At 34.7% G+C, this 8937-nt stretch overlaps 1 pseudogene; it reads right to left on the bottom strand.

Annotated features, from left to right (window-relative positions):
* Positions 1-7380: 7380 nt before the first annotated feature.
* LOC122814824 lies at positions 7381-7774 on the bottom strand (annotated as a pseudogene).
* Positions 7775-8937: the final 1163 nt, after the last annotated feature.

Genomic DNA, 8937 nt, shown 5'->3' with positions numbered 1-8937 from the left:
TTATGCAGCTGGGACAGTGTTAACCTTAGTAATGCAAACCAATGACAGATAGCAACAACAGCATCACCCACAGCACAGTGTCAACCTACGTCACATAATACACACATGTGTACTCAAGTTCCAGAATGTGTGTAGTACAATGCATACTGGCCCCCAATAAAACTATGGAGTGTTAACACTGGCCAATACAGGGCATGTCACCCTATGGTCCACTAATGATTGGCAGTAGAGTTTTACGTGCTGGCTTGCCAGTCCTAACGCACAACCTTCAATGAAGGAACGCCCATTCACACATGTTGCCACACAGAAGATGCTCTGAGAATCGAACGGGCAACGTCTAACTGTGAGGTGACTTGCAATTCATGGCATCTCAGACATCAAATTGCCCTGGTTATTATTCTAAAAACTTTGGAGTATAGCAGTACAATAATTTTTTTGATATTCTCACTTGTGTAAGTATATATAACCATAATTGTATAAGCTATTGGACAATGTCTGCCTTGTCAATATTAGGATTTCTTTGCATATCATATATAAATAATGTGTGATACATTACCTGTTTAATTACTCCAAAAACTTCAGTGTAGTAGGCTGTAAGATTTTTTTGAAAGATCACCTTTGAAAAAATGAAAACATATTCATATACTTAAGGTAGTATTTCCTAAACTTCTAAATATACTAAAACAATGAGTAAAAAGGTCACACAGAGAAAACAATCAATAAAAAACAAAAGAAAAAATCTAGCAAGGCTTGACTTTCCACTGTGTGATTTCTTAAACCTCTTGTATTAGAGGCAACATAGGATATATCCAAATAACCCTTAAGGACATCAGGTGTTTCAGCTATATGGCAATTCTGAATGTCTATGGCTTTTTCTTCTTTTTAAGTCAATTAATGGACAAATTCAGGCCAATTAAGCCAAACCCCGCTAGGTGTGGACATGCATGTTTCAGCCTTCTTAGACACCCTAATGATTATGGATATTAGCTGGGTATCACAGCCCTGTGTTTATTTTTAGTTAAAATTTCCACTTACACTGCGCTTGTGATGGCAAAAGAAGATTGAAACATGATGTCCACAGCTAGTGGGGTCTGGTAAAATTGATGTGAATTTGACCATTAATAGACTTAAAAAAAGTCATGGACATTCAGAATTACCATATAGCTTAAACATCTGAAAAGTCATCGACATTCATAATTGCCATATAGCTGAAACACCTGATGTCCTTAAAGGGTCATTTGCATATATCCCATGTTGCCTCTAACAAAAATTTTAAAGAATCACACAGTGAAAAGTCTAGCCTTCCTAGATCTTTCTTTTGGTTTTTATTGATAAGCTTCTAAATATGTATACCAGGAAAGAATTGTAAAACATATTAGTGCATTCAGTATTTTTAAATTTTTAATAAATGTTTATACAAACAAAGAAATTCTTGATGATGATGTTACATTGTGCAATAACTATGCACAGTACAGACCAGACAAGAAAACAGAAATAGTAACATTTGTTTATCATGCTACATTGTGCAATAACTATGCACAGTACAGACCAGACAAGAAAACAGAAATGGTAACATTTGTTTAACAGTTTGTAACAGCATTACTGTGTTAATACTGCAATACAAATAGATGCATAATATAATAGGCCTAGCATGCAACAAAGTGAAAAAGATTAAGAAACCAACATATCTGTGCCAGAAACATGGACATTTGTGCCACAAGTGAAGCATATGGTTGAACAGCAGCTCATTTCCTTAGACACTCTGCGGAGTTGGTATATGAATGATGTGAGATAAAAATGACTGAACTGACTCATTCAATCAATCAAAATATTTTGGTTCTTTATTTGAAGTGAATCCATATATATTTGTGTGTGTGTGTATGTGTGTGTGTGTGTGTGTGTGTATTTTATATATATATATATATATATATATATATATATATAGAGTTCGCCGTAATTGAAACATGTTGAAACGAACACGTAATACTGTAGCGCTAAGCCAAGAATCTCGGTTGCAATATACCAAACAGCACCAGACAGCATATCGCACATACACATATCGAATGAATCTCGGAAACACCAAACACTTCATTAAAAGAATAGCCTCAATGTCATACGGCAGAAAACGAATAACACGTTGAACTTGATTACGCTGAGACACGTACAGTAACGAATATCTTCGGTAGTCCTCATACTTCACAATCTATTGAAAGTATGAGGACTACGGATGTTACGCTTACTACCGTGCAGATTGATCAGCAGTGAAAGTGGACGTGGTATTGAAGGTTTCAGTTCAGGACGGTTTGTATTTCGCTTCCCGCACGACGTGTTTTGCTGCAGAGACCTTATTTATTTATTATTTTGGACATGAGGGATACTTCTACTTTCTTTAATGAAGTGTTTGGGGTTTATTCAAGATTCATTTCGATATGTGTATGTGCCGTACGTGTTGTCTGGTGCTGTTCGGTATATTGCATTCTTGGGATTCTTGGCTTTCGCACTTACAGTGTCGTGATTTTGAGTTTCGAGCAAGTTTCAATTCGCGTTTCTAAACGGGAACCATATATATATATATATATATATATATATATATATAGGTTTACTATCATAAATTCAAAAATCAGAACAAAACGTGTCTGCATTTTCGAATTTATACATCGGAAATGAACATTTCCGAATTTTCCTAAATTCGAAAACAGCTGTGTATTGTCAAAAATGTCGCTCGCGACATTTTCAGCAATACACAGCACTCCCACCCATCCCGTGACTACCTACCTAACCAGCCTAAACACACAGTTATGCAGGGGGGAAAGCCCCCCTGCACCCCCCCTGTGGAGGGCTGCACCCCCCACACACCCCCAACTTAATATTCCAACTCCGCGATTGCACTACAGTGAGGAAAGGGATGTATTTCCCTAACCGCTCTGTACCACGATCCCCTCACATGAGCGAACGTTAGCATCGCGAATGCACAGTCCATTCACAATGGTAACGTTCACTCACATCACCTGCCGAAATATGAAGTATTCGAACATCTGTTGTTCAAATACTTCATAGCCGTGCAAGTGCACGTCGGCATTGTGATAGTGAACCATATACATATATATATATATATATATATATATATATATATATATATATATATATATATATATATATATATATGGGTCTACTCTCTCTTACTAAAATTATTTTTAATCAAACTTCAAGTAACGAAGACCAATTTTCAGAATCTACAGTATTCTGAACACTGGCTTTCCCTAACCACAAAACAAAAATACACCTATGGCAAAAATAAACACAAAAAACACACATTTCCTAACAGTTTTGCAGGTGGGCAATCGCCTCTGCACTGCCTCGTGGACGGCTATGTCTGCCACACTTCCTGTAAATTATATATACCAACTGCGAGATCACACTACAGGAACAACAAGGGTGGATTTCACTATCTTAAATGTAGTGCACTCAACATGTAAATGCTACAATGCTGTGAAAATAATTTTCTATATGCTCTAAATTGCTAACATTGCCATCATATCTGCCATGTCACAGAACTGGCATTGTGTATGAGAAGGTACATAAACACTGTATATTTGTACTTCTCACACTACCAGCTTCCCATTTATTATTTCACTGAAATGAACTTTGGCAAACTCAGAGTTCAGAATACTCTAGATTCAGAAGTCTGGTCTTAGTTACTTGAGGTTCGATTAAACGTAATTTCAGTAAGAGAAAGTAGACCCATATATGCGCGCGCACACACACACACACACACACACACACACACACACACACACACACACACACATACACACACACTGTGTGTGATACATTTCCTGTTTAATTACACCAAAAACTTCACTGTAGTAGGCTGTAAGATTTTTTTGAAAGCTCACCTTTGAAAAAATGAGTCAATATTGATATACTTAAGGTAGTATTTCCTAAACTTCTAAATATACTAAAACAATGAGTAAAAAAGGTCACACAGAGAAATCAATCAGTAAAAACCAAAAGAAAAAATCTAGCAAGGCTATACTTTCCACTGTGTGATTCCTTAAACCTCTTGTATTAGAGGCAACACAGGATATATGCAAATAACCCTTTAAGGACATAAGGTGTTTCAGCTATATGGCAATTCTGAATGTCTGTGGCTTTTTTTTTTCGTTTTAAGTCTATTAATGGACAAATTCAAACCAATTAAGCCAAACCCCACTAGGTGTGGACATGTATGTTTCAGCCTTCTTAGACACCCTAATGGTTATGGATATTAGCTGGGTATCACAGCCCGGTGTTTATTTTTAGTTAAACTTTCCACTTACACTGTGCTTGTGATGGCAAAAGAAGATTGAAACATGCATGTCCACAGATAGTGGTGTCTGGCATAATTGATGTGAATTTGTCTATTAATAGACTTAAAAAAAGTTGTGGACATTCAGAATTACCATATAGCTTAAACACCTGAAAGTCATGGACATTCAGAATTGCCATATAGCTGAAACACCTGCTGTCCTTAAAGGGTCATTTGCATATATCCCATGTTGCCTCTAACACAAGAATTTTAAAGAATCACACAGTGAAAAGTCTAGCCTTCCTAGATCTTTCTTTTGGGTTTTACTGATAAGCTTCTAAATATGTATACCAGGACAGAATTGTAAAACATATTATTGTATTCAGTATTTCTATATTTTTAATAAATGTTTATACAAACAGAGAAATTCTTGATGATGATGTTACATTGTGCAATAACTATGCACAGTACAGACCAGACAAGAAAACAGAAATAGTAACATTTGTTTATCATGCTACATTGTGCAATAACTATGCACAGTACAGACCAGACAAGAAAACAGAAATGGTAACATTTGTTTAACAGTTTGTAACAGCATTACTGTGTTAATACTGCAATACAAATAGATGCATAATATAATAGGCCTAGCATGCAACAAAGTGAAAAAGATTAAGAAACCAACATATCTGTGCCAGAAACATGGACATTTGTGCCACAAGTGAAGCATATGGCTGAACAGCAGTTCATTTCCTTAGACACTCTGCGGAGTTGGTATATGAATGATGTGAGATAAAAATGACTGAACTGACTCATTCAATCAATTAAAATATTTTGGTTCTTTATTTGAAGTGAATCCATATATATTTGTGTGTGTGTGTGTGTGTGTGTGTGTATTTTATATATATATATATATATATATATATATATATATATATATATATATATATATATATATATATATATATGGTTCCCGTTTAGAAACGCGAATTGAAACATGCTTGAAACGCAAAATCACGACACTGTAAGCGCGAAAGCCAAGAATCCCGAGAATGCAATATACCAAACAGCACCAGACAACACGTACGGCACATACACATATCGAAATGAATCCCGAATAAACCTCAAACACTTCATTAAAGAAAGTAGAAGTATCCCTCATGTCCAAAATAATAAATAAATAAGGTCTCTGCAGCAAAACAGTTGTCGTGCAGGAAAACGAAATACAAACACGTCCTGAACTGAAACCTTCAATACCACGTCCACTCGTACTACTGATCAATCTGCACAGTAGTAAACGTAACATCCCGTAGTCCTCATACTTTCAATAATCTCGGCAAGAGGCAACCCCTCTATATTTGTTGTATAATAAATAAACGTAGTATAATTCGAGACCTCATTATCAACTAAGGAGTCTTGACTATCTCCTGATATATATAGCCTGTACATATTCATATTATTATGAGACTAACACGTATATTTGGTTAGTTTGGAACCAATTAATAGCAGTATTTACTGCTTAATCATGAATGGGTACTTAAATAATAGATATATTCACACTATTGTATGTGTTTTTACACTATGCTTATGCACTTATATGTTACTAACATTCCTGTTCTTTATGCTCTGATCTATTTGTAAATTAATTTGTATTGGATATATGATTAACTTGCTGATATTAAATATCAGATAACATTAAAAATATATAATAGAATTTTTTAGCATGATTTTTTGATTGATGGGATATTATTAGTGTTATGATGGGCATACTATGCTACCGCCCAATATAAGATGCAGCGATAGCATAACGACTATTTTTAGTCGGACATTTAAACATCTATTCTGGGTCTTTGTTATTAAAATTGAACACCTTATGAAGGTTTTTGAACAACATTAAATATTATGAGATGAAAGGTTTCATCTGATATGACCTATTCCAGTCTGTAGTATAAACTGCTTGTATGAACTGCGTTTAAATTAGTTGTTGATATTTGGCGTAGTATTAATAATGAAATATGCTTGTGATTTACACTGTATACTTATTTTTATTTTTATGTTATTTTAATCATCTATTTTACTGATGAAAAATTATGTAATTTTTATTTACAATACACTCATACGTTTGAATTTGATGTTGGAGCAACTAGAAATTGTTGCCCTTTTAAATTTTGAAACCATCATGGTTTTAATTGTTCAATTATTGTCTTGTTTGATTGCCTAATTGAAGTTTGTCTTTGTATATAAGTGAATAGTCTCCACTGTTTGAATGTAACCTGATGAAGCGCACCTGAGTGTACGTGAAAGCACTCGTTCTTCTATTAAACTCTACTTCAATTTTCATGGTGGTTCCTTGCAGTTTAATTTTTGGATTAGTATCAAATCTGTTTTAACTGCACGTGATTAGAATTTAAGATTAATTCTAGGTTATGTTACATTACAACCCATTTAATACACTTATTATATTATTCCACATGTAGTTTTGTTAGAGTATTCTAATTTTCCTTTTCTCTATTTTATATATTTTTTCAATACAAAACACACACAATACACATATATATATTCATTTATATATACATATTTATATATTTTTACATTTGTATATTATAACAGTCATTTTCATTTTATTTCTATTGAATTTTGATTAGGATGTTTTATGATGTTCTTATGATGTTATGTACACATATATGTATGCATAAATATATTTTAATAATACTGTTTTGTGCTTTAAATAACTAATATATATCTTTATCTATGCTTGTTTTTCCTTAAGCTGCCTTACTGGTTTTAGCAGCTTAATTAATTAATTGATTTCATCAGTTGATTAAATTAAAGTTAATTAGTAGATGGTTTAGAATTATATAAAAGCTATCTAATGGAGTAAAGTTGTATAAACCTGAGGAAGCATGCTTGGATGCATGTGAATGCGCTTGTTTCACAATAAATTAGTTTTATTTATATCGTGGCGGTCTCTATCTGGCTGTTTTTTCGAATATTCCTCAATTGACTTTGAGGGCTGCTGAAGCATTGGAAGACAAGATGTTAACTGTGTACTGTCCAAGCCAGTTCATTAATTTTCAAGTGAAAATGAGTCCATTTTAGCGACACAAAATTCTTTCATCAGAGACACAGCCTCCACTGAAATTGTGGTGAGCTCTGCATTTAGAGTGCTGAGTGGTGTCTGGGAGTTAATAACCCCTAGGTGAACCATACTCGGATGCTCATGTAGTTCAAGCTGCAGACCCCAAACATAGTCAATGACATGCTGAAGGATCTATATCTTGCTGACCTTGTTGGGGGCAAGTTTGGTACCAGCTCTTTGAGCTTGGTATAACAACCATTCATGTCATACAAAAACACATTCACCTGTTCATCAAGCAGCAGTGATTTACCTTTGGAAATGGACAGACTTTGCTCAGACAGGCACCTCTTCACATCTTCAACAGCATGGTAGACTGTCTTCAGGGCACAGGTAGAAGATAAAACCGTCATGGTAGTTATGGATTTAGCTACAGCAATTTAGTAATAGAATAAAAAATGAAAATGGTCCAGGTAGCCAAGGAGCAACACTGAAGGCTATGGTAGAACAAATGTCTAATTGCAATTGCAAGCAATCAGCATCCTTGCAGAACACAACACTGATTCATGCATTTATTCACCAGTTGTAGCAAGCTGGTTCCCACTGACACAAAACGTAATGACCCACAACAGAAATGGCATGTACAATATGGCTGTTGTTGTGCTCATCTCCTGGAGAAATAAGAAGCTACAAGCTGAAAAGAGATCCAAGGATGCAGGTCCAGAATTCATCTCAGTCATTGCTCATGTTCCAGATAGTAAGAGTTTGAGAAAATGCTATTTTGCCCACTCTCGCTCTGTTTTGCTCCATCTCTCTGTCTTCCTCTGAGTAGTATTGTGATCAACAGCTCGGCAAAATATCATTATGCATTTCTTATATAGTAATGTAATTATGGAGAGTTTTACAAACATTTGCTGCTATATCAAGCTAACCAAAACAAACAAAATATTGGTGAAAGCATGGCCTGAGGATATAACAGAAGACTGGTTTGTTTTATATTCATTTTAATCAGTTTATCATTTTTGCAAATTAGTAAAACTCTATTTTTTCAGCTGTGGAAAGAAAATTGTGTACTATCAAACTGTTGCTAGTATAAATGTTTCACAGTGACAGTCATATTCTGAAACTTATTAGAACAACATCTAGTCAATTATTTAACAGGAAAATTAAATAAAAGTCATGGGGCAGAAAATTAAAAGTTCTGCACTTATTTTGCAAAATGAAGTTTACAAAAAGATATGTTCAGCATTTTTGCAGTGTCCAACAAGACCAGAAGCCCTGAGGAAAATGAAGGTCAAATGTTGTTTCTATTACTTTAGAAACTATTGGAAATGCCACTATTTTCTAATGGAAAATTGTTGAGATTTGCCTCTTTTGTAGGTGACATTTGGTGTAGCATCAACACCTTCCTTTAATTTAAATTCAACAGTGGCTAATGTTCACTCAGAACATCTGTTAAACATTTATTAGTTGCTCAACATGCCTTGATAAACACTCGGTTTCACAAAAGCTTGCACGGAGTGCAAGAAGAGTGTAGGAGCTCACGCAGGCAATATGTCTGCCGTGCGATCCAGGA

Source organism: Protopterus annectens, chromosome 11.part0 (genome assembly GCF_019279795.1).
Source record: "Protopterus annectens isolate FY-2018-M chromosome 11.part0, PAN1.0, whole genome shotgun sequence".
In the NCBI taxonomy this organism is placed as follows: Eukaryota; Metazoa; Chordata; order Ceratodontiformes; family Protopteridae; genus Protopterus; species Protopterus annectens.
The sequence above is the reverse complement of the archived record's forward strand: the minus strand, read 5'-3'. Positions and strand labels throughout refer to the sequence as shown.